The sequence below is a fragment of the Budorcas taxicolor genome, chromosome X (assembly GCF_023091745.1).
Source record: "Budorcas taxicolor isolate Tak-1 chromosome X, Takin1.1, whole genome shotgun sequence".
NCBI classification, from domain to species: Eukaryota; Metazoa; Chordata; class Mammalia; order Artiodactyla; family Bovidae; genus Budorcas; species Budorcas taxicolor.
This window is the reverse complement of record NC_068935.1, coordinates 57,771,503-57,783,065: the sequence shown is the minus strand read 5'-3', so window position 1 is coordinate 57,783,065 and position 11,563 is coordinate 57,771,503.

The window sequence follows — 11,563 nt, the reverse complement described above, 5'->3', positions numbered from 1 at the left end:
ATGGACAGGGGAGCCTGTTGGGCTATGGTCCATGGGGTTGCAAAGAGTCAGACACGACTGAGCACGCACACACTGGTCCCCTAGCATTCATAAGTTGAAGTCCAATACCTTAGAATGTGACTGGATTTGGAGATAGGGTCTTTAAAAGGGCAATTAAGTCAAAATGAAGTCATTATAGGTATATGTATATCTGATTCATTATGCTGTACAGTAGAAACTAACACAACATTGTAAAGCAACTATACTCCAGTAAAATTTTAAAAAAATTAAGTCATTAGAGTGGGTCCTACTCCAATATGACTGGTAGGTATCCTAATAAAAAAAAGAAGAGGTTGAGACACAGACATGCAGAGGAAAGATACTGTGATGATGTGGGTCATTTACAAATGAAGGAGAGAGGCCTGGAACAGATCCTTTCCTGACAACCCCTAGAAGGAAGCAGCTCTGCAAATGCCTTGATCTTGGACTTCCAGCCTCCAGAAGGAGGAGACAATCAATTTCTGTTGTTCAAGCCACCTGCTCTATAGTACTTTATTACAGCAATCCTAGCAAATGAATGCACCAATTTACATAGATCTGTCTTCCCTGCAGTACCATGAGCTCCCTGAGGGCAGGAGCCCAGCACAGCCTGGTCCCCAGTGCCCAGTGCCCAGTGAACGGCCATTCAAGAGTTGCTGATGGCAATGTTGCCCCGTGTGGGCTGGGAGGATATTGGCCTGGGAGGCCAGCTCCTCATTTCTCTCAGGACAGGTCTGGGGGGGCCTGCCTCCAGGGCCTTCCCTCCCTAGATCATCTGAAGTCAAAGAGGATTTCCTTCATCACGGAAGAGGGTGGGTGCAGCCGCAGCAAGGAACCTGGTAACCCACTTTACTGCAGACTCCAGGTGGCCCAGGGAAATACTCTTTTCACCAGATGGCTTGGGGTAAGGGCTCTGACAACCGGGCTCTGGTTCCTGAGCAAGTATGAGATGACTGGGCATGAAGATTTGGGGAAAGGAAAGGTTGGTCGAGATCTCAGAAAGTTAAAAAGAAAGTAGAATGCTGGGGTGAGGAGGACTCTGAACAATAGGCCTTGGCTGCAGAGACAAGAGAGTGGGCATCTGGGTAAGATGTAAGTAGTCTGAAGCCCAGAAGCCGAGTGGTGAGTAGTGGCTGAGGGAGTGAGGCAGCTGGGGCTACAGTGGGCTTCCTGGCCATGACCTGAAACTGTCTGGCCCTGTGTGCTCCCCAAGGTCAGAAGCACTTCCATTCTTTCCACAGTGCTCACTGCCAAGCTCGAGCCAAAGGCCCAGCATAGAGTTAAGTCTCTCGGGTAAGGCTTGTGGACCAAATTAACTTGCAGAAGAAGGAGTGAATGCTAAATTTCTGTTTTAACTCTGTAGAAAGAGCTTCTCTCCCCCAAAAGAGACAGGGAATGAAAAGTAGAGAGACTTCATTGTGAAAAGCAGCTAATATCTAAATGTAAAGCTTCAGTTCCTGAGGGCAAAGAGGAGTTGCAACTTCAGAAGGGCGATAGCTCACAGTGATCTCCACAAACACGCAGAAGACAAGGAGATTCTGGATCCACAGTGAACCAGCTCCATCTAGCAGCGTGAATCATCATCGGCTTTGCATCTGTTTTGGCCTAACAACACAGGAAGAAAAGGCATCTACCAGGCCAAGGAAAATGCAACTTTCAGAGTGTCACCCTTGGCTTATCGCCAATAGGCCCAAAGCTGAGTATGTACCATGAGCCCCTTTCTGAAAAAGTTCTTCCAAGCCTTCAGGGCCAGGCAGCAGGAGCCACACTCCGGGTCAGAAGTTGTTCAGTCGCTCGATCATGTTGGATTCTTTGCAACCCCATGGACTGCAGAATGCTAGGCTTCCCTGTCCTTCACTGTCTCCCAGAGTGTGCTCAAACTCATGTCCACTGAGGGTCAGAAATAAATCTCTGCAAGGATGTGTGAGTCCTTGGTCCTGTTGCCTAGGTATATGTACTCTGACAGGCAAATGACATATCATATCATGGGCTGAGCAGTAAGATAGGACTTGCAGCCCTTCTGGAATGTGTCCTCAGTAAAGGAGACAAGGCCTTCAAAGCCTAGAGTCCACAGATGGAGTGGTTGGCACACATTGATGGTAGACTTGTGAGTACAGCCCAGAGTTCTTGACTCCTGGGTCCAGGATCCTCAGACTGGACCACCCTGCCTACCTCTCAAACTAGACCCATAAGTCCCACCAGTCCAATCATCTTTATAGAATTGTCTGGTCAAGTCAGTGACCATTTATTTGGCTAATTTCTTTTCAGACCCCAGTGATCAGTTGTTTGCATTGGCCAGGGAATGAATTTAAATGGACTTGGGACTTCCCTGGTGGTGCAGTGGCTGAGACTGTGCTCCCCATACAGGGGACTTGGGTTCGATCCCTGGTCAGGGAACTGGATCCCACATGTGCAATGAAGATAGAAGATCCCACATGCCCCAACCAAAACCTGACAAAGCCAAATAAATAAATAATTTTTTTTTAAATTAAAAGAGTACACTGGCTGTTCAAACAGGCCCTTGACTACAGCTGGGCATAGAGGAATTTGTAATTTAGAATTTGGGGTTGTCTGTTATAGTTAATGGTACATTAAAGAACAACAGATTAAGAATAGGCCTATGCGATCCATCCAGGCAATGGAATACTATTCAGCAATTAAAAATAATGAGCTATCAAGCCATGGGAAGACATAAGGAAACTTAAATGCATATTGCTAGGTGAAAGGAGTCATTTAGCTGTGAAAAGAATGAAAGTCACAGTCTAAAAAGACTACATATTGTATGATTCAACATATATGACATTCTGGAAAAGGTAAAACTATGAAGGCAAAAAAAAAAAAAATCCCTTGTTGCCAGAAGTTTGAGAGGAAGTGGGGAGTGATGGGGGTGGAGCACAGATGATGTATGGTGGGTGTATGACATTATGTATTTGCCCCAAAACCATAAAACTGTACAATACAAAGGGTGACCCGAGGGTAAACTATGGACTTGAGTTAATGATACCATATCAACATCGGTTCATTAATTGTAACAAATGTACCACACCAATGCAAGATGTTGGTAATAGGGGAAACTGAGGGAGTATATGGGAACTCTCTGTAGTTTCTGCTCCATTTCTCTGTAAACCTAAAACTGCTCCCTCAAAAGTCTACAAGTTAAAGAAAATAAATAGGCCTAAGTGCTCAGATATGGAAAGAAGCAGTGCAGGTCTGGAAAGCTTCTATTCCATATCAGACAGAAAAGCAAGAAACCCTGGCTAAAAGTCAGCATCAACACACGGAAATAAATACTGGACAATTTCATCCTGTATCTAAATACTTAGGAATATCTTTCCATGGGCATTATGTAGTCATGGTCTGTGGTGATACGTATCTAAACAACAGCCCTGAAAGTGAAAGTGTTAGTCACCTCAGTGAAAGTGTCTGACTCTTTGTGACCCCCTGGACTGTAGCCCACCAGGCTCCTCTGTCCATGGGATTCTTCAAGCAAGAATACTGGAGTGGGTTGTCGTGCCCTCCTCCAGGGATCTTCCAGACTCAGGGGTCAAACCCAGTACCCAGGTCTCCCACATTGCAGACAGATTCTTTACTGTCTGAACCATGTATGTTTCTAAACAACAGCCCTAGAACATATGAAAATAGAAAAAGCAAAACAAATCAGAAACTCAGAGGACAGTTGTCATTCTATGTATAAAAACACTACAAAATGTTCCCTTTCAATCTATACTAACTACATGACATCCTATGATTTTCCCACTGGAGGCAGAGGAAAGGGGTGTAGACCAAGAAGTGGAACTATTTAGACACTCCTTGTTCTTCTCCAGCCTGGGTTTTTGTGCTAAGTCCTTGAGTGCCTAGGACCTGGAAGAAACGAAACGAACAGATGTGGCAAAAAAAAAAAAAAAAAAAAAAAAAAAACCAACCATGAAAGAACACAGTTGAGAAACACCACTGGGTTGATCTTCTATGCACAATTGACCATTAAGGAACATAGCACTTAGACTAAATTCTACACACAGTTCAAGGTACTTCAGCATAAGCATGATTAGCTGGCTTTAGTTGTGTTAGATCCCTGGAGGTGGGACCACTTTCAGAGGGTTCAAGAGGTCCCTCTAAAACACGTTCTTTTCACAAGAGAGAAGACTTGGAATTACAGAGACCACAGTTCTTCGAAAATTAATCCATAAATTCATTTCAATTTCAATAAAAATCCCAACAGATTGTTTTTCATCAAGCTTGACAAGCTGACAATGAAATTTACATGGACAAAGGGGCAGGGATAGTAAAAACATGAAGATGAAGAAGAAAAGAATAAGCAGGGAACTTGCTATCAGGAAGCAATGCTTATTATGAACTTAGAGTAATAAAACTATGTGGTATGAGCATAGGAGCAAAGTAAAGCAGACCAGTGAAATAGAACAGAAAGCTCAAAGGTAGGGAAACTTGGTCTATGACAAAGGTAGTACAGTAGAGAGACGAGGCAAGGATAGACTGTTTAATGAATGGTGCTTAGAGAATTGTTAGCCATGTAAAAAAAGGAAATATCTATACATAAATAAGTTCCAGGTGAATTATAAAGCAGTATGTAAAAGTAAAACATTAAACCATTAAAAGAAGAGAAAGGTAGGACACCTTAAGAGGAAAACACAAGCCAGCCATAAAATATTAACAAATTAGACTTTTTATCATTAAAACATTTATACAACAAAGACAACATGAAGTTCAGAGACACCTACAGACTGGGAGAAAATATTTCCAACAGATATAACGCAAATATTTGCATTTATAACACCTTAAAACTTTCTCAGATCAAAAAATAAAAGACAAACAACCCAACTAAAGTGGAAAAGAAAATATGAAGTACATAGAGGATGCGACCAAAAAGACCATTCCAGATACGAAAAGTCAGTCAAATCCCCGGCAGTCAGGGAAATAGAAACTAAAGCAAGAAGACACATTTCAAACCCACCTATTAGGAAAGATGTTACAGTCGAACAATATCAGGAATGTTGTTGATGATGGGAACACACCCTGTTGCTGGACGCTTCAACTTGGTATAACAGCTTTGGAGGCCACTCTCATAATGCCTCATAGACAGCTGCTTAAACCATTGCTTAAAGTGGAGCTTAGACCTTAGACCATTGCTCTTTTTCAAATTAAATACTGAATACTAAATATTTCTCTCTAAGCACTGTTTTAGCTGCACCCCACAGATTTTATAATATTGTGTCATTATTTCCATTTAGTTTAAAACATTTTCTAATTTATCTTGAAATGGGTTATTTAGAAATGTGTTGTATAATATCTGCATAGTGAACTAATCAAGAAAATGAGAAGATGACCCACAGAATGGGAGAAAACATTTGCAAATCATACACCTGATAAGGTACTTGTATCTAAATAATTAAATAACTCTTAAAATTTTATTGAAGCATAGTTGATTTACAATGTTGTGTTTAATTTCTCCTGTCCAGCAAAGTGACTCAGCTTTATATAATATATTCTTTTTCATATTCTTTTCCATGATGGTTTATCACAGGATATTAAATATAGTTCCCTGTGCTATACAGTAGGGCTTTCTTATTTATCTATTCTATATATAATAGTTTGCATTTGCTAACCCCCAAATCCAAGTCCTTCCTTCACCCTCCTCCCCCTTGACAACCACAAATCTGTTCTCTATATGTGTGAGTCTGTTTCTGTTTCATAGATAAGTTCATCTGGGACACATTTTAGATTCCGCATTTCAATGATATCACATGGTACTTATTTGTCTTCATCTGACTTCATTTAGGGCGATAATCTCTAGGTCTATCCATGTTGCTGCAAATGGCATTACGTCATTTTTTTAATGTCTGAATAATAGTCCATTGTGGGCTTCCCCGGAGAAGGCAATGGCACCCCACTCCAGTACTCTTGCCTGGAAAATCCCATGGACGGAGGAGCCTGGTAGGCTGCAGTCCATGGGGTCGCGAAGTCGGACACCACAGAGCGACTTCACTTTCACTTTTTACTTTCATGCATCGGAGAAGGAAATGGCAACCCACTCCAGTGTTCTTGCCTGGAGAGTCCCAGGGACAGGGGAGCCTGCTGGGCTGCCGTCTATGGGGTCGCACAGAGTTGGACACGACTGAAGCGACTTAGTAGCAGCAGCAGCAGTGGGCTTCCCAGGTGGTGAACACACATTCACATGTTTGAAAGTTTGCAACTTGAAGATTCGTACATGGGGGACTTACTGTATATAAAACTGAATCACTTTGCTGTACACTTGAAATTAACACAACATTGTAAATCAACTATCCTTCACTTTAAGAAATACAATGTTTAATGTTATTCCCAAAGAAAATGTTTCTTAACTGAACTCTCTTGTCAAAGAAAATTGGTTTTATTTAATAATGGTTATGACCAAATTATAAGCACCTTCCTTTGTAACTCAGTCAGTAAGGAATCTGCCTGCAATGCCAAAGACCCAGGTTCAATTCCTGGGTTGGGAAGATTCCCTGGAGAAGAACATGGCAACCCACTCCAGTATTCTTGCCTGGAGAATCCCATGGACAGAGGAGCCTGGCAGGCTACAGTCCATGCAGTTGCAAGAGTAAGACACAACTTTGTGACTAAACCACCACCACTTAATATAAAACTGCCCTGTGATGAAAATAATCTTTTGAGATGTGGTAAAAACTTCAGTAGAAGCTCTCCTTCTCATTTTTTTTCTCACTTATCTGCAATCCTTAATCACAAAGTAAAACAAGTAAAATGCTAAATATACTGAGTGCTTGCTCAAATAATTTCTACTTCTGACAGTTACTTGGCACCAACATAATGCTTCCATGGGTCTGTTTAGCTCAGATTAAACATTTCATACCGAAAGTTTGCTTCTTTCTCTATTTGACCACAGCCTTACATGGAGACACAGCTTTTTGTTCTGGCATCAGTTCTGAAATCCTGTGGCTCAATTGGTTACAGCCATATGAACCACAGATGTGGTCTGTCCAGGGCCCAGCTAGCAGCCCACCACACTGTACCTGTGAGTCCTGTGGTCCCCTCACAATTTCTGGGAGGCCACTGGACCAGAGTGGGAAAGGAGTCAGTGAGGACTCAAAGCTCTGTTAACCAAGAATACCAGGTTTCCCAGGACAGGAACACTTCCAATAGTTGGCTTCATTGACCAGGTTCTAAAAATATTTGTTCTTAGATTATGGTCTAGAATTTTAATGTCATGGCTAGAAATTTCAGATCCAGCCAGAAGAGACGGGATAGGGGGAGGGAAGTAAATGGGAGGACAACTGTGTGAGGCTCCCAGAACCTCAATCACCTTTCCTTATTTGATATCCTTGCTTTCCCCTGCCTACTTCCTAGTAGGGGCTGAGTGGCAGTGAAGTCCCTAAAATGAAAGAAAATTCAGCTAGGAAGTGGAGCCTGAGTGCGTGCTAAGTTGCTTCAGTCGTGTTCTACTCTTTGCCACCCCATGGACTGCAGCCCGCCAGGGTCCTCTGTCCATGGGATTCTCCAGGCAAGAATACTGGAGTGGGTTGCTGTTTCCTCCTCCAGGGGATCTTCTCAACACAGGGATCGAATCTGCATCTCTTATGTCTCCTGCATTGGCAGGCAGGTTCTTTACCACTAGCACCACCTGGGAAGCCCCAGGATAAGAGTAGCCAGGGCAAAGCAGAAGACAAGCATATGTGACATGGCATTGAGTCTCTGTGAACCTTCAATTCCTCATCTATCAAATGTGCCTCTCATACCCACACTGCCATACTGAATATGAGGATTTGGAGTCAGAACGCATGGAAAGAGCCCCTAAAAACTCTGGCCAAGAGGAAGCTCTTGTCTTTATTAAGAGTCTACCCTGAGGCTTATGGGAAAAGGGATCCTGGACCTGCCCAATAGGAAATAGCTCCAGAGGTCAGCTCTCAGGACCCCAAAAGGCAAATGGGCTTTCTAGGCATTTCAGGCAGCTGCATCCACCCCACCAAAGGACAACAGCTTGGAGAATGCGCCCCATGGGTGGGTGGTCACACAGCTTTCCCTACTTGAAAATCAACATCTTCTGAGTGCATAGGGCCATGTGATGACCCTATGGGTACTTTGGGGGAAGCAGTCACCGGACTAAAGAATTGTCCAGCAAGCTGTCTCAAAATCCCAATGCACCCTGGAAGAGATGCTAAGTGAGTCCACTGCACAATACTGCTTTACTGAGGTGACTCTTTCCCTCACCACTCTTTCCACCTTTATCCAATATCTTTTAGTTAATTGTCAAATGGTGGTGCTCTTTTCAACACCTGCTGCTCCTGTGGTTGCTGGGGCTGGGCTGCCGAGGCTGCCTGACAATTTCTTAATTTTAATCCTAAGTCGAGGACAGTGCCAGAGCAACACAGGCGTGGCAGAATATGCAGGATAACTGTCTCATCTCGAGTTGACTTCCATGGCTTGTTCCATCCATTTTGGATTTTTGACCCTCTTTAACTGCTGTGACCTTGAGGAAAAGCCATTTGAGTAGTAGTGTAAGTACCGCTAATTTAAGAAGGGGGATCTGCTTTACATATATTAAATAATGTCTTTCAAACTGAAATGAGTGACTCGCTGCCTGGGAATTACCCTTTTCAATTATTCATGCTTCTCTTCTTTCTTTAACATAATTGAAGGCTGGCATCACCATCATACCTCATTCTGAGGAGTGGAGCAGAGATGGTTAGAAGGGATTTTTATTAATATCTGTGAGGGGTTACTCTAAAAAAATAAAGGAGAGAAAACTTGAATTTCTGTGTATCTATTATGTGACAAGCTCTATGCTAAGTTCTCTCTCTCTCTCTATATATATATATGTATGTACATATATATATTTAGAATCAATCAGTTCAGTCACTCAGTCGTGTCCGACTCGTCACAACCCCATGGACTGCAGCACACTAGGCTTCCCTGTCCATCATCAACTCCCAGAGCTTGCTCAAATTCATGTCCACTGAGTTGGTGATGCCATACAACCATCTCATCCTCTGTCATCCCCTTCTCCTCCAGCCTTCAAACGAGTCAGTTCTTTGCATCACGTGGCTGAGGTATTGGAGTTTCAGCTTCAGCATCAGTCCTTCCAATGAATATTCAGGACTGATTTCCTTTAGGACGGACTCGTTGGATCTCCTTGTAGTCCAAGGGATGCTCAAGAGTCTTCTCCAACACCATAGTTCAAAAGCATCAATTCTTTAGCTCTCAGCTTTCTTTATGGTCCAACTTTCACATCCATACATGACTACTGGAAAAAACACAACTTTGACTAGATGGACCTTTGTTGGCAAAGTAATGTCTCTGCTTTTTAATATGCTATCTGGGTTGGTCATAGCTTTTCTTCCAAGGAGCAATCATCTTTTAATTTCATGGCTGCAGTCACCATCTGCACTGATTTTGGAGATATATATATATGTGTGTGTGTGTGTGTGTGTGTGTGTGTGTGTGTGCAGTTACACATCTATAGCTTAATTTTCTTAAGAACCATAGAAGATAGGTGCCATTAATTCATTTTAATAATGAAGAAAGTTGAAGTGGATAGATATTAAGCAGGTTACCCATGGCCATACAAGCAGTACGAGATACAGGCAGGATTCAATCCTAGTCTATCTGACTCCAAAGACTATGTTCTTTTAACTATACCATGTTCAGTTCAGTTCAGTTCAGTCGCTCAGTTGTGTCCGACTGTTTGTGACCCCATGAATCGCAGCACGCCAGGCATCCCTGTCCATCACCATCTCCCAGAGTTCACTCAGACTCACGTCCATTGAGTCAGTGATGCCATACAGCCATCTCATCCTCTGTCGTCCCCTTCTCCTCCTGCCCCCAATCCCTCCCAGCATCAGAGTCTTTTCCAATGAGTCAACTCTTTGCATGAGGTGGCCAAAGTACTGGAGCTTCAGCTTTACCATCATTCTTTCCAAGGAAATACCAGGGTTGATCTCCTTCAGAATGGACTGGTTGAATCTCCTTGCAGTCCAAGGGACTCTCGAGAGTCTTCTCCAACACCACACTTCAAAAGCATCAATTCTTTGGCGCTCAGGCTTCTTCACAGTCCAACTCTCACATCCATACATGACCACAGGAAAAACCATAACCTTGACTAGACAGACCTTAGTCGGCAAAGTAATGTCTCTGCTTTAGAATATACTATCTAGGCTGCTCATAACTTTTCTTCCAAGGAGTAAGCGTCTTTTAATTTCATGGCTGCAGTCACCATCTGCAGTGATTCTGGAGCCTCCAAAAATAAAGTCTGACACTGTTTCTACCGTTTTCCCATCTATTTCCCATGAAGTGATGGGACCAGATGCCATGATCTTCGTTTTCTGAATGTTGAGCTTTAAGCCAACTTTTTCGCTCTCCTCTTTCACTTTCATCAACAGGCTTTTTAGCTCCTCTTCACTTTCTGCCATAAGGGTGGTGTCATCTGCATATCTGAGGTTATTGATATTTCTCCCAGCAATCTTGATTCCAGCTTGTGTTTCTTCCAGTCCAGCGTTTCTCATGATGTACTCTGCATATAAGTTAAATAAGCAGGGTGACAATATACAGCCTTGATGAACTCCTTTTCCTATTTGGAACCAGTCTGTTGTTCCATGTCCAGTTCTAACTGTTGCTTCCTGACCTGCATACAGATTTCTCAAGAGGCAGGTCAGGTGGTCTGATATTCCCATCTCTTTCAGAATTTTCCACAGTTGATTGTGATCCACACAGTCAAAGGCTTTGGCATAGTCAATAAAGCAGAAATAGATGTTTTTCTGGAACTCTCTTGCTTTTTCCATGATCCAGCGGATGTTGGCAATTTGATCTCTGGTTCCTCTGCCTTTTCTAAAACCAGCTTGAACATTAGGGAGTTCACGGTTCACGTATTGCTGAAGCCTGGCTTGGAGAATTTTGAGCATTACTTTACTAGCATATGAGATGAGTACAATTGTGCAGTAGTTTGAGCATTCTTTGGCATTGCCTTTCTTTGGGATTGGAATGAAAACTGACCTTTTCCAGTCCTGTGGCCACTGCTGAGTTTTCCAAACTTGCTGGCATAGTGAGTACAGCACTTTCACAGCATCATCTTTCAGGATTTGAAACAGCTCAACTGAAATTCCATCACCTCCACTAGCTTTGTTCATAGTGATGCTTTCTAAGGCCCACTTGACTTCACATTCCAAGATGCCTGGCTCTAGATTAGTGATCACATCATCTTGATTATCTGGGTCATGAAGATCTTTTTTGTACAGTTCTTCCATGTATTCTTGCCACCTCTTCTTAATATCTTCTGCTCTGTTAGGTCCATACCATTTCTGTCCTTTATTGATACCATGTTAATATCTAAAAATATTGTTCTTTATATATGAGGCAGGAAATGTCCATGATGGTCCTGGATTATCTTTATATCTAGCAAACAAGCTTTCAAAGACTACTAAAGTCATGTAAAGAAAGCTTAAGGAGTCATTTTAAAGAAACTCCCAATGCAGGCCTCAATATGAATAAGAACAATGGAATAAAACACATCAAATATGTTAAATTCATGAATTCATCATCA